General features: G+C 36.0%; 2 long non-coding RNA genes across 2 annotated transcripts; both read right to left on the bottom strand.

The window, feature by feature from the left end:
* On the bottom strand, nt 1–2,358 carry LOC130012827 (uncharacterized). Its single transcript, XR_008788061.1, has 3 exons — nt 2,296–2,358; nt 1,521–1,596; nt 1–1,076 (listed from the first exon to the last, which is right to left on the bottom strand). It is a non-coding gene; the product is annotated as an uncharacterized LOC130012827 (long non-coding RNA).
* An 11,118-nt stretch (nt 2,359–13,476) lies between these two features.
* Nucleotides 13,477–19,501, bottom strand: LOC130012810 (uncharacterized). Its single transcript, XR_008788037.1, has 4 exons — nt 18,330–19,501; nt 15,531–15,662; nt 14,938–15,013; nt 13,477–14,493 (listed from the first exon to the last, which is right to left on the bottom strand). It is a non-coding gene; the product is annotated as an uncharacterized LOC130012810 (long non-coding RNA).

Raw genomic sequence — 19,501 nt, forward strand, 5'->3', positions numbered from 1 at the left:
ATACCCCAAAAATATAAAAATATATAATTCAAATATATCTAAATTTAATAACATCCAAACCAAGCCCTAATTAGATTAATTATGCACTAAATTGAAATACTTTCAGAAACTGAAAAGTGCTACAAAGTCATATTACAAGTGATTTGTGAGGCATCTAGAAATAACTAGCATACACAGAAAACTAACAAAAGAAAAATGCACTATTTTGCAGGAGTAATAAAATGATGTAGAACCTTTTCCTCATTAAAAAAAACAACAAACAAAATGAATATTTTGTACATAAAAGGAGCAAAGCATCAAGATTACAGGATTGAAAAATAAAAAAATATCAGAGAAAATCGCAAACATTAAATAATATGTACAAAATATATATAAATAATCACAAGTCAAAAGCAAGGAGGAGTCACTGTGGTTCAGTGAGTATAAGGCATTGGCCGAGAAATTTCAATTGGATTTTCCGACATAGTTCCCACACGTCAGTAGTGTAGGACATGGCAAGGGATAATTGGGTATAAGCCCGGAATTGAAACTACCCCCACTGCGTTTACTTTAAAGAACCCTTGACAATTGAATTATCTGACTCAATGACAGACCTTCTGATCCAATGTGCGTGTGTTAACCATTCGGCCCTCCTGGGTTCCCTTTAAACAACCCTTGACAGTTGAAATATTTGATATAAGAGTAGGTTGTAGGGCAGAATCACCATATTAACACAGAAAAGTAGGATCTTAAACCCTATTTCATTTCATAAGCAAGGGAAAGTCACCTTAATGTAGGTCAAGGTTTTTTGTAATTCTGGGTATATTTGATCTACATTTGGTTTCTAGATTATGCCTATTAAATACTTTATGATTTCCGACCAAATTCTAAGTGATTAATATGTCACTTTACATTCTATATTATACATAAATTTCTGTAGAGAATTAAAATCTAATTGTGTTTGGGAAGAATATTTAACAGTAAAAACAAAAAATAAATATTCAAAAATTGGGTCAAATGCATTCTTTTCCAGAATTTTAAAATAAATTGATGCTTGGGATCTCTTGTTGTTATCATACATCAAATAATCTTCCAGCCTAAAAAATAAAAAGTAGGCAATAAGAATACTTTCTTACTATTTATGGTTCACAATGTTTAAATAAACAATTTATTTTGCCACATCGAGACTGAGTCTCTATTTTGTTTCATCTTTGGGTAACACTTATTGTGTCTTGTCCAGTAACAGACCCAGGCAGATTATTATATTTTATTTCCATCGACAACAAATTGGATATTACCTATTAAAATCTATTTGAAAAGTAAAATATTGTCCATCAATTTTATACTGCTATTTACTGTAAAAATACACATAGGGTCTATCACAACTTGACGAAAATCAATGGATGTGATTGTCAAAAATCAAGAATGCCAAGACTTGAATAGGAGAGTCCTAGGTATTTCCCCAAGAAGAATAACTAGATTACCAATCAAGTGTATAGAACTAGTTGATGATTAAAAATACAAATATGTATGTTACTTACATTTTACCTGATTATCAAGCTCTGTGAGAAAAAGTTTCCATAATATGAATAGCCATTTTCAACTGTCTTGATCTTTCTGATGTAGTTAACGGAGAAAAAAACATACTATGTATTAGTTGACTTAAATCGACTCGACAGTTAAAAGATGAAAGTTGTAATTTAATTACATTGCATTGTAATGTGTTGGTTTGCTTTGTCACAGATGAGACAAAATGAAAAAAATGAAATGGAATGGGGTTCGGCGTCCTACTGTTCAGCTCCGACTGGGCTAATGAGGTTGGGCATATGCCATACAGTGTGCTATGAGAGAAATTTTGCCGGGTACCGTGACCCTAAGGCCTACTCTTGTATCAAATTCTAACTGCCAGGGGCTATTTTACATGCACGCCAATGTGTACACGGGACCACGTTTTTTTGTTCAATCTGAACGACTAGACAGCTGTCCTTGTAAGGCCCTCCGTTCTGCATTGTCTTACTGCAAACCCGCGACCTTAAAATATGCGAACCAGTGTCTAACCCACTTGGTCACCGTAGGTCCACACAGATGAGATAGTCATATCTACATGTATCTGGACATAAGTAAGATTCTGTCTGTGCACATACATGTACTTCACAGTTTTACTATACTAAACTGAATTTTAAATTTCAAAATATTAAAATGAAATTAAGGTTTATGTCACATCAGCTCCAACCGGGCTATATTGTGCCAAACACATTATGGTGAGATTCTAAAATACCACAACAACAATCTTTTCTATTAGAATTGAACACTCACCCTCAAAAAACAACTATGAGAAATCATAGGTGCTCAAATCACCATTTCTTCAGCTCTTTTTTTCCCATATTTGGGTTTTTGTGACTTATTTTATTATATGATCTTTGATTTGCTATGGCATCTAATATGGAAACTGAAAAATATAAATATGTGACATGTAATTAACTGTTTAAGATACCTTACCATATACAAACTGTGTGATATCTAAAACCATTTGAATCCCGAAGATCTTACCGAAGCCATGAAAATCTGTTTTAATAACCCTTGTTTGTCATGTGACTGGACTGTCACAGTAATTAGAAGAGAGCCATGTGGCTTAGTGTGTAAGGCACTGGCTTGCTACCCGGGAGGTTGCGGGTTTGCTCCCAGTGTTGACCGAGAAAGCTCATTTGGATTTTTCAGCATGGATTCCCTGTCTAGTCGTCATGGTGGCTAAGTGGGTAAGACGTTGGCTCGCTAGCCTGGAGGTCGGGTGTTCGATCCCTGCATTGGCCGAGAAAGTTCACCCAGATTTTCCGGCGTGGTTCCCCCTTGTCAGTGATGCAGGATGGAGGGCCTGACAAGGACAGTTGTCTAGTCATTCGGATGATACGAAAAAACGAGGTCCCGTGTACACGTTGGCGTCCACGTAAAAGATCCCTTGACAGTTGGAATTCGATACACCGCAGTGCCGCTGTCCGGGCAAAATTTCCCTCATAGCACACTGTGTGGTGTATGCCTGTCTTCATTAGCCCAGTTCGGAGCAAAATAGTAGGACGTTAAACCCCCATTTCATTTCTAGTCGTTTCAATGGAACACAAAACCTGAGGTCCAATTGGCGTGCATATAAGCCGATAGTATGGTAGTTGGAATTTGTTGGCTGTAGCACCCGTGTCACAGTTCGACTGCTAGTTTGTGATACCCACTCGATATAAATGAGTGGTGATTGGCTAATGAATTCTAAAATCAGACGAATGCTTCGGCGAAGCGGACAGCCGGACACACCACTCAAATACAATTCGACCAAATATATTAAACATGTTTGATTCGGGCGTATGTCAGTGGATAAACTAGGTGAAGTTTAGCGCCAATTGATTCAGCCGAATCCTTTGGCTAGTTTATCCAGCACTGACGATTTAAGTTTGTACTTTCTTTATATGCAAATATCACATTTGAAAGAGGCTGTAGGCCTACTTTCTTTATATGCAAATATCTTATTTGAAATAGGCAATTATTATGTGATTCCCCACTTGAATGTGACTAGGAATAAGGTCGCCTGTCCAGCCTTGTGGGTTTTCTCCGGGTCCTCCGGTTTCCTCCCTTTGCTAAATACCCCTAGGGTGTATTCGAAACAGTGTTCCGGTGCAGAGAACGGACGGAGAATGGGTTCTTGTCGGACTTGAGCAGTCTGGAATGCGTTCACGAACACGTTCCCGTTCTCAAATCCCACACTACCTCATAGCTGGTGTGAGGGAGAACAAACATGGTCGACGCATCGATAACTGCTGAGAAAACAGCATCATGGGTGCATTTATTAATTTAAAAGTTTAATACCGTTCGAAAATTGGATGTAGTATGTGGCCAGTATAACATCAAATAAGTTAGGTTGCCAGGCAACGAAACATATGCCCACAGCAGTTTAATCGTTTGCTCAGTCAACAGGGATTGTCGCATATTCATTCTTTGGTAGGTAATGTGGGCATTTACAAGAAAAGATTATAATTTTTGTCGTCTGTGGGTTTACAAAGGTTCTACAAACTGAAAGAAGGGCCTTAATTGTTGAAATTTGAAACAAGGGCCACAACTCTAGACATAATTCACGGAAATCGCAGAAATTTAATAGACGTCTTCGTTTTACTAATTTAAAAGATGCAAATGAATTTCACAAAGTGAAACAAGGGCCATAACTCCAGAAGAAACTAACGGAAATTATTGAAATTAAATAGGATTCATCTCATTAAAATAAACAACATATCAATTTCAAAATAATCAGGTCTGTAGACGACGGACAAACCTACGGACGAGGGCGATGACAATATGCGACCACATTTCCATGTGGGCGTATCAAAAGGTGATGTAATCGTCATCCAAAGAATTGAAAAGGAGTAAAACGGAGTCATAATTTATCATAAGTATGCTTAATAGCGAAGTCAATACTAAACAAGTTATCGTAACAGATTGTATAAATTTAATTCATCTTGTTACCATGGATACCGTTCTCTCATGTTCGAGACTCATGAAAGTGTTTTCATGTTCTTCAGCCGTTCTCGAACCTGCGCGAACACTGTTTCTAATACACTCCTACGGTACGCGCAAGCAAATCATTCAAATAAAATTGAACAATATTAGCCTCAAAATTACCTAGCGCCAGTAAGTATAAAGGATCTATCCGACAAACACTAACAACAACTCTAGGTTTATGCAGAACTAATATAACACAACATACACAGATGGCAATAGAATGAGACAGTGTTCAGGAAAAGGGCGGAAACGGAAGAAAAAAACCCGTCCTACTTGATTCTAGGACATAAAGCATGGGCCTACTTGATTCGACCAATTTAATACAAGGAAATGAATGGCATAGTTTGTGTCAAGTGAATTTAGTGAATTTTAAACCCCATTTACTCGCCCCCTCTCTACAGAGATAAATACTTTTCCTGTTACATACAATAACAATTATTGGCCATTATTTAAAAAATATATTAAAAGGAAATGAAATTCTGTTACCTGTTTTTCTTTGTGTAGTACATGCTAACATCAATGACTGGAAAAAAAATAACGAAACTGTAGAGAAACTTCTGAATCATTGAAAGTCTAATTATTAGGCCTACACATTGATGACATTGATATAAAAAAAAGGCTGATTTGTTTGTTGTTGTTTTTTTCTTTTACAGAAATATTAAGATTACATTTCAAATAAACAACTAACACAAAAGTTAGTATCTAGCTATAGTCCATGTCTGGATATACATTTCTCCTTTTTTTTGGCCCGAACGTCTATAAAAATCAAAGATGGCGGCCAATAATTGCAACCGGGCATTACTATAAAATCAAGACAGATTCTTACCTGCTGGTCCTAGTCGGGGGTTTCTTGCAATTATAAGTATTTGAACAACGGTGTAGCGCCGATTAGCTAATAATAATTAAGCACGATTTCAGAAAAATTAAGACAGAATCATTAGATTGCTGAATTAGCGGAACACTTTTAGAACACATCAAAAAAAAATTCTTTGTGGCGCCATTATATAAATAGAATTCCGGTGCAGTCAGTGGCAGTGGTTCTAAATCTGACTGTTTTAAACGAAACGAATTATTATATACATAGAAGCAATATATACATGCTAAATTAAATACACGGTTTTATTTTTTGTAAAAATTTACAAACCTGCGGTCTGGTATTCTATGTGACCATTATAATTTTTTTTTAAAAAATATCACGGCTAAAGCACTCTGTTGATGTTAACGTCACTACATCTAACTGAATGTCGCTGATATAATATCAAAGAAAGAATTTGTCGCAATGACTAAAGTATAGATACTTCTTCTTAGTTAGTTGTATTTTACGTCCGCTTCCACCGAAGTGATATCGCAGACAAAAAGTATAGATAACTTGGAGAACCATTATATCAATAAGTCGATTATGAGATACACGTGGATGATCAATTAAATTTGATTGGTTACTTTTCAGTTAACCAATACTGTCCAATTTCGATTACATCAACCAATTACATTATTAAGAGTTTTACTCATTTTTTTTGTTCATTGCACATTGAATCAATTTTCGAAAACACCAGGGTGCTGAAAATCACATGTACACTATATATTCATTTGGTCTATCAGTTTATTGGGTCAATAAAAAAAGACAGACATTTTAACTATACAGACAACTTAACACCAATTAACATTCAAGTCTGTCTGGCAATTGTCTGATTAATTGGTACTCACTCCCTTCCAGTGAAGAACAGTATGTGATTTTCGAGATGTGAATTAAGCCCTTTATTACTTTTCTTAAAACTTGACGACTCCCGAATTCAGACTTTGTATGGAGTTTTTTTCTTAAAAAGAAAACAAATCGTGGAAGGTACACATTACTTGTGTTAATGATATGAAAAAACACACAAGATTTTATAAATCGACACAAGTTTGTGTTAATGCAATGCAAAACAACACATAACTTGTGTAGATTAGTTTTAACACAAGTACTTGTGTTGAGATCCAACACAAGTGTTTTTTCAGTGTGCATGCCAATGTATACACGTTTTTTCGTCCCCTCCGTCCTGCATCACTGACAAAGAGAAACCACGCCGGAAAACTTTCTCGGTCAATGAAGGGATCGAACACCCGACGCCAAGACTAGCCAGCCAGCGTCTTTTTTTTTCTTGAGAAAATTTTATTCAGGTACTAATACAGCATAAATATACAGTACATCCGATTACATGTTAAAAAACATTCACTCATTCAAGTATATTAAATATACAGATGCACGCTAACAATCACACTCCAGACACACACATTTAAAATATATAAAAAGTATATAGTACCATTAACAACATAAATATATTTACAATATAAGCACAGTGGGCTTCATTTATCTATAGCTTTCAATCTCGAAACTTGGCGAAAGTGCGAAACCATTTCGAGTTTAAAAGTTAGTTTCAATATTTAAAATAATAATTATATATCGATAGATATAGATCCATTACTTTCATAAGAAATAAATAATGACGGCGAAATAAACTTTTTAATAAAATTAATATTATTTTTTCTTACAGTACTCTCTTACATTATTAAAGGAGCTCTTTAATACATTTTTAAAAAAATTTACAACATCAATTTCTATAGTAGTAGTATTGTCAAGGGATTTCATTCTCCGTTTATACACAGAAATTCGGGCACAGCTTAGTATTAAATTGACTAATTCGTAGGGCTGAGAGTTGCTTTTGGATTGTAACCCAGCCAGCCAGCGTCTTACCCACTTAGCCACCGTGACTCCCTTGTTTGGTTGTAAAATACCAGGAAACAGAGCATTAGAGTACATAATAGAGAGGTGACCTGTGATTCCACGGAGAGAATTCAAGACGATATCAAAATTGCATACTTTTTGGCAGTGGTTCGCAACCACGGCACACTTTTGAACCCATGAAAAAATAGCGGCACACCTGGCTACATATATATGAAATATATTTGAATTTTGCAAGATAAAAACATGGCAAGTCAGACGGAATGTAACTGTTGACAGTGACTAGTCATTCACAGCTATGAGCTTATCAGTAGACACCAGTGAATACCCAGTTGAGGTCACCTGGTTTTTCACCTGTTGCTAGTGTGTAGTTCAAAATTTCGCTGCACACTTAGGAAAATCTCGGGGCACACCTGTTCGACTTCCATTCATAATTAAGTCCAAAAATGGATAATCGAGACTATCCTACCGACTTTAGTAATGATGATCGAGCCTAGCCCCAATAATCAATCGCTAAAATCTCGGTTCAAAGTGGATCAATTTGACTGAGATTTTCAGCAAATTCCCTTTACATTATCTAATTTTAAACTATTATAATGCGAACTGTCAGCTCTTTAAGTTTTCTCCCATAATGTATCTTTAATATGGAATACAATTACTATTTTAATGAAAGCGCGAGATCCCTCAACGAAGTTTAGCTACTTTAATCAAAATAGTAATTGTGTTCGATATTGTGTTCGACCCCGTCCGCCGGTCCGTCTTCCATAATTGCTTGTGGACACTCTAGTGTTAAAGTTAATATCCGATTGACTTTAAATTTATACACAGTGTTCAAGGTCATGAGACGAAGAAGCCTATATATTTTCTGACAATTATTTAATGAGTTGTTACTCTTAATCAGACTTTAGTGTATTATAAATGTTTCATTACGGACAAAAGAAAAAAATATGCGACAACTCTTGTTGACTTTCGGACGACTTAGCTGCTGTGGACTTATGTTGCATTGCCTGGCAACCCACCTTTGTCTTTTTTATAAATAAATATATCATTTCAGATGATACTGTATCACATCATAGGCGTTTTATTGTTGGCCAGTGTTTGGTGTCAAACATGTCCATCTGGTTGTACTTGTCGAAATACCGAAGCGGATTGTAACGGAAAGCTACCAAGGATGTCCCAATTTCAACAACAAACAATAGATATCTCTATTCACGACGTGCAAACAGATGAAATCCCAGAGAACACATTCGCAGATCTGAACAATCGTAATATAATAAACTTATACAATACGAAAATTGGAAAAATAAAATACTTCGCCTTTAAGAATATCGCGAAAATCAACCAAATCAACCTCTATTCCTCCTCAATTGGCACCATAGAGACAAATGCCTTTACGGACATTCGAAACCTGACGGCGCTTTCGATTTACGAAACGAATATCACAACCATCGAACCATACGCCTTCAATCACATCAGGGATTTAATAGAATTTTCAATTTATGATGTGGAAATCGACAGTGTAAAAACTCAAGCTTTCGCTCACTTCTCTCTTTTACAAATGTTTACGATATCTGAATCAACCCTAAACATAATTCGGGGGTTGGATGGCCGAATGGTTAGCACGTGCGTGCTGTATCATAAGGCCTGTCATTGAGTCAACTGGCGTGGTTTCGAATCCCCGGTTGTACGTGGCAAGGAGTAGGGTCGCCTGTCCAACCTCGTGGGTTTTCCCCGGGTCCTCCGCTTTCCTCCCACTGCTAAAGACCCATACGCGCAAGCGAATTATTGAAATAAAATTAAACCATATGTTAGTCCCGAAGTGGCCTGGTTTGTGTCGAGTGGACGTTAAACCCCATTTCTCTCTCTCTCCTAAACATAATTCAAAATAACACATTTTATAAATTTCTAAATATAACAAATATATCGATTCATCGTAATACATTTGGCGAAATTCAGTGCAACACTCTGGACATTTTATGGAATTTATTTGACATCGAGTTTCTGAAAAATCGTGTAACGTGCGACTGTAAATTGTTCTGGTTTTTCAACGACGTCAATGTAAACCCTGCAGGGAGAGCTCGCGAAATCCTTAAAAATGTTTGCAACGCTCGACAGAACTTGATCAACCAAGATGCGATAGCTAGTGGTCAAACAATCTCAAGCTGTTCGGGGGAGAAAGAGACATGTCCGTCAGTTACCGACCTAAACGTATAGAGAGATGTGGGAGACAACGGGGGATCAAGCGCTGAGAGTTTATTCAAGCTCCAACCTTTTTTTTATGACATCAGTGCTTGTTATAACGTTCCTTTAGTTACACATGTTATAAACGATACCTACAGCTGCTGATCGGCATTTAAATTTGTATAATCGGCCAATATTTGTTTTATTTCGCGGATTGATTGACGCTAAAATAAACTAAATGGTAATTTAACATTTGAATAAGAAAACAAAACTATTTTTAATCACCCGGCTTCCGTTCAATCGGATAAAAGAGGCACGCGAAAAGATATCCCAAATATTGACAAATTTTGAATTCAGAATATATTTGTAAATACTGAATTGAATTGCACCATTTTGGACTAATATTTCATCTATGCCCAGTCTCCACTGTCGTGCGAAGTTTTACGATAAGATTGTCCCGATTGAATCCACGATCTGCTATGTTAGGATACGATTGACCCCAATATCATGGTAGGATCACTTCGTTTACTAAACGTGGGTTTGTTTTTCCAAGATAATTATTAGCGGTATTTGCTATCAACAAATAGAGCCACACAAATTCGATTATTTATTTGCGACATGATATGGTTCATTATTATGGTTTACTATACTGGGGTTCTATCGTGTACTGGGTGGGTGGGGCCGAATGGTTAGCACGTGCTCGCTGTATCATACGGTCTGTCATTGAGTCAACTGGCGGGGTTTCGATTCCCCGGTTGTACGTAACAAGGAGTAGGATCGCCTGTCCAACCCCGTGGGTTTTCTCAGGGTCCTGAGGTTTCCTCCCACTGCTAACTAAAGACCCATACGCACAAGCGAATTATTGAAATAAAAATGACCTAGTTTGTGTCGAGTGAACGTTAAACCCCATCTCTCTCTCTCTCTCACTCTCTCTCTCTCACTCTCTCTCTCCATCTCGCTTCCCAAGTGAAACAAAACATATCAATGGCATGTGACGATATTACATATGGCAGATGAAGGCGTTCTTTGATTACTTGTTGTTTGTTTTGATTATTAAAACCCGTCTGTATCATTAAGCCCGTCGTACACGAGCAAAGAAAATTTGACAAATTTCTTTGACGGTCTCTTCAAATTTTCTTTGACCGTGTACGAAGCCAGCAAATAAATTTGACGATCACAACGCCACTTCACATGGTTGGTCGGAACTGTGAAGGAACTGCATTCATAGAACAAAAAGAAAGCCAACTTGTGTACAAAAAATTCAGAATAGTGATTTCCCAGCATGATTACGATGCCTTTGACGCGTAGAAAAGCGGCCATGGGTTGTGGAATAGGTGTTCTGTTGTTGATGCGGTTGTTCTTGTTTCGGTCCTTATACTCCTTACTTGAAGTGTTCCATAAGAACTCGCGCCTTCGCAGTCCGTCTAGCAGGATTTCTACCGTTCGATCAGTCCAATTAATAGGCATATTTTAAATTTAATCAACGAAACGATAATCGAAAGTTCAACTACTTTTTCTTTGCACTTATCCGCCCCTGCGTCGAAAAATGAAAGTGAAATCATTAGATGCGTGCGCAGATTTGTGGCAAATTTATTTGACGGTCTATCGTACACGAGCATAAGTTTCAAATCTTTGACACATTTATTTGACGAAAAGCTAGCATGCCAGCTTTTGTCAAATCTCATATGACAAATGAAAATGTGGCGATTTTCCTCGCGTATACGAGCAAATTTCTTTGACAAATCTCCATTTGTCAAAGAAAATTTGCTCGTGTACGACGGGCTTTACAGGGTGAAAAACGATAGTTAAATTATACGTCAATCTGCTTTTATAGGAAAAAGAGAATTAATTTTCCCAAATCCCCAAAATAGATGACTGGAATATTTATCGAATGGAAAGTGAACCTTTAATGAACAAAGATCTTCGGATTTGTAGTTTCTAGCTTGGGCGGATTTGTGATTTGAATCCATGTAACATGCGCAGTAAAAAATTCGATTACGCTACACTATGATAAACTTTTATAGGGTATTAGGGAACACATAGGCCCTATTTATATTAGCTTATCATCATATATCGGTATTATGATACAGCTTGTGAACTATACATATACTAATGTCCAAAAGAAAGTATACGCTGTGCATTTTGTGCTGCATCAACCAAAGTCGTTTATCCATGACATACGGTATTTGGGTAGAATGTCAATTTGTTTCACATTTTTATTTTGCTTAGAAATGTTGAGTTTGGACGCAAGAGACAAACTCAGTAATGCTTTATCAAATGTTTTTAATCTAAACAAAACTTAGTCATACTTTTAGTGTGTATACTTTCTTTTGGACATCAGTATATATCAACCATCGCATTTTCCATAACATCAGTTGCATATACAATTTAAATCTACAATTTAAAACAGTACAATAATGCTGGGATTGGACGCCCTACAAATCACTAAAAGTATAACAATCGCTTGTTAATTTTTTGTTCCAATTTACCAATAGCCAAAGGTTTACACTCAATGAAAAGGATTGATCCGCGCGGATATGTTTTAGCCGTGATCATTTTAAATCCTGCTGATGGCAAGATATGGGTAATTTACCAGAAACGTTCCATGTTTTAAGAAATTTTCTGTCGACTAACGTACTGTTTATATAAAGTTAACAATATTAATCAGTTCACTTGAACTAGTTTCAATAAAATTATGCATTATAACTATTTTTATTTATTTCTATTTTTGCTTCTTCAGATTTAATTTGGTTCTTCGACTGTATCAAGTTATACATGTTTTTGTTATATAAGTGTATTAATTTGTCAATTAGGGAATAAATGTTTTTAAAAGGTTTAAGTCATTGTTTTTATATCTCTATGCCAAAAATAATAGCCCAAACATTTCACAGAATATCTGGATTTAAGTATATCAAAAGTTAAAGACATATAACCAGTTTTTATTGTCAGTTTAAAATACTGAGCCATTCAGATATGACTGCCGAAATTGCCACGAGCGCAAGGTTTTTCAGGCTAAAGTCTAACCAGAAACACTTATTATCCACACATAATAAAAGTTATATTACTTTTATTCAGGCCCGGTGGAGTGAGGGGGGGGGGGGGGGCTCGAGTTTTTTTTTTACATATTTCAAATTTTGCGTGAAAAGCAGGGGCTATAGCTCTAGAATGTAAAGTCTGGTGCTACCAAAGTCGAACTCATCCAAGAACTTTTGACCCTTAACACACAGTTTAAGTTTCATCGTGAAAGGTCCACAAACTTCATTCATAATCCACATTTTGTGTAACAGGCAGGGGCAGATGCGTAAGAAAATTGAACTCCCCCAAGAACTAGTGATACTCGTTTTAAGTTTCATCTAAATCGGATAAAATTGTGACCTCTAGATGATCCACAACCTGGGTAGTACATGCTTTTATTATACTATTTTCGTAAAGGGGGTGGCTATTTGACGGGGAAGTTTCGGTCCGATTTTGAAGAAATGATTATGGTGTAACGGTGGTACACTGAAAAAAAAACTTGTGTTGAATCAACACAAACTTGTGACAAGTTAGGTGTCTCTATTTAACAACACAAACTTGTGTTGAAACAACACACACTTGTGTTAAATGTTGAAACAACACAAAACTTGTGTTAAAATTTACCAAACAACACAAACTTGTGTTGAAACTTGTGTGAAAATCTACACAATACTTGTGTTGAAACTTGTGTTGAAATTTCTGAAACTTGTGTTGAAATTTCTGAAACTTGTGTTGAAATTTCTGAAACTTGTGTGGTTTCATAAAAACTTGTGTATAACCACCAACAAAATTTGTGTTTTATTTTCCCTTAATTTAGCAATCTTTCCCATGCAGCCCCCACCCCTTTTGCTCTGTTTAACCTGTAAAGTTTGATAAATGAGGTAACAATAATTTTATTTGTTAAATTATCATTTAGTCATAAAATGATAGGAAAAAGTAAATTAACACCACCAAATCAAAACTAAATAGACATCATTTGAAATGTTAAGAGAAAAACAGAGATATAATTCTAATACTAATAAAATCTAAATTTAATAACATCCAAACTAAGCCCTAATTAGATTAATTATGCACTAAATTGAAATACTTTCAGAAACTGAAAAGTGCTACAAAGTCATATTACAAGTGATTTGTGAGGCATCTAGAAATAACTAGCATACACAGAAAACTAACAAAAGAAAAATGCACTATTTTGCAGGAGTAATAAAATGATGTAGAACCTTTTCCTCATTAAAAAAAACAACAAACAAAATGAATATTTTGTACATAAAAGGAGCAAAGCATCAAGATTACAGGATTGAAAAATAAAAAAATATCAGAGAAAATCGCAAACATTAAATAATATGTACAAAATATATATAAATAATCACAAGTCAAAAGCAAGGAGGAGTCACTGTGGTTCAGTGAGTATAAGGCATTGGCCGAGAAATTTCAATTGGATTTTCCGACATAGTTCCCACACGTCAGTAGTGTAGGACATGGCAAGGGATAATTGGGTATAAGCCCGGAATTGAAACTATCCCCACTGCGTTTACTTTAAAGAACCCTTGACAATTGAATTATCTGACTCAATGACAGACCTTCTGATCCAATGTGCGTGTGTTAACCATTCGGCCCTCCTGGGTTCCCTTTAAACAACCCTTGACAGTTGAAATATTTGATATAAGAGTAGGTTGTAGGGCAGAATCACCATATTAACACAGAAAAGTAGGATCTTAAACCCTATTTCATTTCATAAGCAAGGGAAAGTCACCTTAATGTAGGTCAAGGTTTTTTGTAATTCTGGGTATATTTGATCTACATTTGGTTTCTAGATTATGCCTATTAAATACTTTATGATTTCCGACCAAATTCTAAGTGATTAATATGTCACTTTACATTCTATATTATACATAAATTTCTGTAGAGAATTAAAATCTAATTGTGTTTGGGAAGAATATTTAACAGTAAAAACAAAAAATAAATATTCAAAAATTGGGTCAAATGCATTCTTTTCCAGAATTTTAAAATAAATTGATGCTTGGGATCTCTTGTTGTTATCATACATCAAATAATCTTCCAGCCTAAAAAATAAAAAGTAGGCAATAAGAATACTTTCTTACTATTTATGGTTCACAATGTTTAAATAAACAATTTATTTTGCCACATCGAGACTGAGTCTCTATTTTGTTTCATCTTTGGGTAACACTTATTGTGTCTTGTCCAGTAACAGACCCAGGCAGATTATTATATTTTATTTCCATCGACAACAAATTGGATATTGCCTATTAAAATCTATTTGAAAAGTAAAATATTGTCCATCAATTTTATACTGCTATTTACTGTAAAAATACACATAGGGTCTATCACAACTTGAAGAAAATCAATGGATGTGATTGTCAAAAATCAAGAATGCCAAGACTTGAATAGGAGAGTCCTAGGTATTTCCCCAAGAAGAATAACTAGATTACCAATCAAGTGTATAGAACTAGTTGATGATTAAAAATACAAATATGTATGTTACTTACATTTTACCTGATTATCAAGCTCTGTGAGAAAAAGTTTCCATAATATGAATAGCCATTTTCAACTGTCTTGATCTTTCTGATGTAGTTAACGGAGAAAAAAACATACTATGTATTAGTTGACTTAAATCGACTCGACAGTTAAAAGATGAAAGTTTTAATTTAATTACATTGTATTGTAATGTGTTGGTTTGCTTTGTCACAGATGAGACAAAATGAAAAAAATGAAATGGAATGGGGTTCGGCGTCCTACTGTTCAGCTGTCTTTGTAAGGCCCTCCGTTCTGCATTGTCTTACTGCAAACCCGCGACCTTAAAATATGCGAACCAGTGTCTAACCCACTTGGTCACCGTAGGTCCCCACAGATGAGATAGTCATATCTACATGTATCTGGACATAAGTGAGATTCTGTCTGTGCACATACATGTACTTCACAGTTTTACTATACTAAACTGAATTTTAAATTTCAAAATATTAAAATGAAATCAAGGTTTATGTCACATCAGCTCCAACCGGGCTATATTGTGCCAAACACATTATGGTGAGATTCTAAAATACCACAACAACAATCTTTTCTATTAGAATTGAACACTCACCCTCAAAAAACAACTATGAGAAATCATAGGTGCTCAAATCACCATTTCTTCAGCTCTTTTTTTCCCATATTTGGGTTTTTTGACTTATTTTATTATATGATCTTTGATTTGCTATGGCATCTAATATGGAAACTGAAAAATATAAATATGTGACATGTAATTAACTGTTTAAGATACCTTACCATATACAAACTGTGTGATATCTAAAACCATTTGAATCCCGAAGATCTTACCGAAGCCGTGAAAATCTGTTTTAATAACCCTTGTTTGTCATGTGACTGGACTGTCACAGTAATTAGAAGAGAGCCATGTGGCTTAGTGTGTAAGGCACTGGCTTGCTACCCGGGAGGTTGCAGGTTTGCTCCCAGTGTTGACCGAGAAAGCTCATTTGGATTTTTCAGCATGGATTCCCTGTCTAGTCGTCATGGTGGCTAAGTGGGTAAGACGCTGGCTCGCTAGCCTGGAGGTCGGGTGTTCGATCCCTGCATTGGCCGAGAAAGTTCACCCAGATTTTCCGGCGTGGTTCCCCCTTGTCAGTGATGCAGGATGGAGGGCCTGACAAGGACAGTTGTCTAGTCATTCGGATGATACGAAAAAACGAGGTCCCGTGTACACGTTGGCGTCCACGTAAAAGATCCCTTGACAGTTGGAATTCGATACACCGCAGTGCCGCTGTCCGGGCAAAATTTCCCTCATAGCACACTGTGTGGTGTATGCCTGTCTTCATTAGCCCAGTTCGGAGCAAAATAGTAGGACGTTAAACCCCATTTCATTTCTAGTCGTTTAAATGGAACACAAAACCTGAGGTCCAATTGGCGTGCATTTAAGCCGATAGTATGGTAGTTGGAATTTGTTGGCTGTAGCACCCGTGTCACAGTTCGACTGCTAGTTTGTGATACCCACTCGATATAAATGAGTGGTGATTGGCTAATGAATTCTAAAATCAGACGAATGCTTCGGCGAAGCGGACAGCCGGACACACCACTCAAATACAATTCGACCAAATATATTAAACATGTTTGATTCGGGCGTATATCAGTGGATAAACTAGGTGAAGTTTAGCGCCAATTGATTCAGCCGAATCCTTTGGCTAGTTTATCCAGCACTGATGATTTAAGTTTGTACTTTCTTTATATGCAAATATCACATTTGAAAGAGGCTGTAGGCCTACTTTCTTTATATGCAAATATCTTATTTGAAATAGGCCATTATTATGTGATTCCCCACTTGAATGTGACTAGGAATAGGGTCGCCTGTCCAGCCTTGTGGGTTTTCTCCGGGTCCTCCGGTTTCCTCCCTTTGCTAAATACCCCTAGGGTGTATTCGAAACAGTGTTCCGGTGCAGAGAACGGACGGAGAATGGGTTCTTGTCGGACTTGAGCAGTCTGGAATGCGTTCACGAACACGTTCCCGTTCTCAAATCCCACACTACCTCATAGCTGGTGTGAGGGAGAACAAACATGGTCGACGCATCGATAACTGCTGAGAAAACAGCATCATGGGTGCATTTATTAATTTAAAAGTTTAATACCGTTCGAAAATTGGATGTAGTATGTGGCCAGTATAACATCAAATAAGTTAGGTTGCCAGGCAACGAAACATATGCCCACAGCAGTTTAATCGTTTGCTCAGTCAACAGGGATTGTCGCATATTCATTCTTTTGTAGATAATGTGGGCATTTACAAGAAAAGATTATAATTTTTGTCGTTTGTGGGTTTACAAAGGTTCTACAAACTGAAACAAGGGCCTTAATTGTTGAAATTTGACAGATTTTTTGGTTTTGTGTTTTACTAATTTAAATAATGCATACAAATCGGATGATAATTTTGTTGTTCGCGCGTTCACAAGGTTCGAAAAAGTGAAACAAGGGCCACAACTCTAGACATAATTCACGGAAATCGCAGAAATTTAATAGACGTCTTCGTTTTACTAGTTTAAAAGATGCAAATGAATTTCACAAAGTGAAACACGGGCCATAACACCAGAAGAAACTAACGGAAATTATTGAAATTAAATAGGATTCATCTCATTAAAATAAACAACATATCAATTTCAAAATAATCAGGTCTGTAGATGACGGACAAACCTACGGACGAGGGCGATGACAATATGCGACCACATTTCCATGTGGGCGTATCAAAAGGTGATGTAATCGTCATCCAAAGAATTGAAAAGGAGTAAAACGGAGTCATAATTTATCAAAAGTATGCTTAATAGCGAAGTCAATACCAAACAAGTTATCGTAACAGATTGTATAAATTTAATTCATCTTGTTACCATGGATACCGTTCTCTCATGTTCGAGACTCATGAAAGTGTTTTCATGTTCTTCAGCCGTTCTCGAACCTGCGCGAACACTGTTTCTAATACACTCCTACGGTACGCGCAAGCAAATCATTCAAATAAAATTGAACAATATTAGCCTCAAAATTACCTAGCGCCAGTAAGTATAAAGGATCTATCCGACAAACACTAACAACAACTCTAGGTTTATGCAGAATTAATATAACACATATACACAGATGGCAATAGAATGAGAAAGTGTTCAGGAAAAGGGCGGAAACGGAAGAAGACTACCCGTCCTACTTGATTCTAGGACATAAAGCATGGGCCTACTTGATTCGACCAATTTAATACAAGGAAATGAATGGCATAGTTTGTGTCAAGTGAATTTAGTGAATTTTAAACCCCATTTACTCGCCCTCTCTCTACAGAGATAAATACTTTTCCTGTTACATACAATAACAATTATTGGCCATTATTTAAAAAATATATTAAAAGGAAATGAAATTCTGTTACCTGTTTTTCTTTGTGTAGTACATGCTAACATCAATGACTGGAAAAAAAATAACGAAACTGTAGAGAAACTTCTGAATCATTGAAAGTCTAATTATTAGGCCTACACATTGATGACATTGATGTAAAAAAAAAGGCTGATTTGTTTGTTGTTGTTTTTTTCTTTTACAGAAATATTAAGATTACATTTCAAATAAACAACTAACACAAAAGTTAGTATCTAGCTATAGTCCATGTCTGGATATACATTTCTCCTTTTTTTTGGCCCGAACGTCTATAAAAATCAAAGATGGCGGCCAATAATTGCAACCGGGCATTACTATAAAATCAAGACAGATTCTTACCTGCTGGTCCTAGTCGGGGGTTTCTTGCAATTATAAGTATTTGAACAACGGTGTAGCGCCGATTAGCTAATAATAATTAAGCACGATTTCAGAAAAATTAAGACAGATTCATTAGATTGCTGAATTAGCGGAACACTTTTAGAACACATCAAAAAAAATTTCTTTGTGGCGCCATTATATAAATAGAATTCCGGTGCAGTCAGTGGCAGTGGTTCTAAATCTGACTGTTTTAAACGAAACGAATTATTATATACATAGAAGCAATATATACATGCTAAATTAAATACACGGTTTTATTTTTTGTAAAAATTTACAAACCTGCGGTCTGGTATTCTATGTGACCATTATAATTTTTTTTTAAAAAAATATCACGGCTAAAGCACTCTGTTGATGCTAACGTCACTACATCTAACTGAATGTCGCTGATATAATATCAAAGAAAGAATTTGTCGCAATGACTAAAGTATAGATACTTCTTCTTAGTTAGTTGTATTTTACGTCCGCTTCCACCGAAGTGATAGCGCAGACAAAAAGTATAGATAACTTGGAGAACCATTATATCAATAAGTCGATTATGAGATACACGTGGATGATCAATTAAATTTGATTGGTTACTTTTCAGTTAACCAATACTGTCCAATTTCGATTACATCAACCAATTACATTATTAAGAGTTTTACTCATTTTTTTTGTTCATTGCACATTGAATCAATTTTCGAAAACACCAGGGTGCTGAAAATCACATGTACACTATATATTCATTTGGTCTATCAGTTTATTGGGTCAATAAAAAAAGACAGACATTTTAACTATACAGACAACTTAACACCA

The sequence above is a fragment of the Patella vulgata genome, chromosome 5 (assembly GCF_932274485.2).
Source record: "Patella vulgata chromosome 5, xgPatVulg1.2, whole genome shotgun sequence".
Classification (NCBI taxonomy): domain Eukaryota; kingdom Metazoa; phylum Mollusca; class Gastropoda; family Patellidae; genus Patella; species Patella vulgata.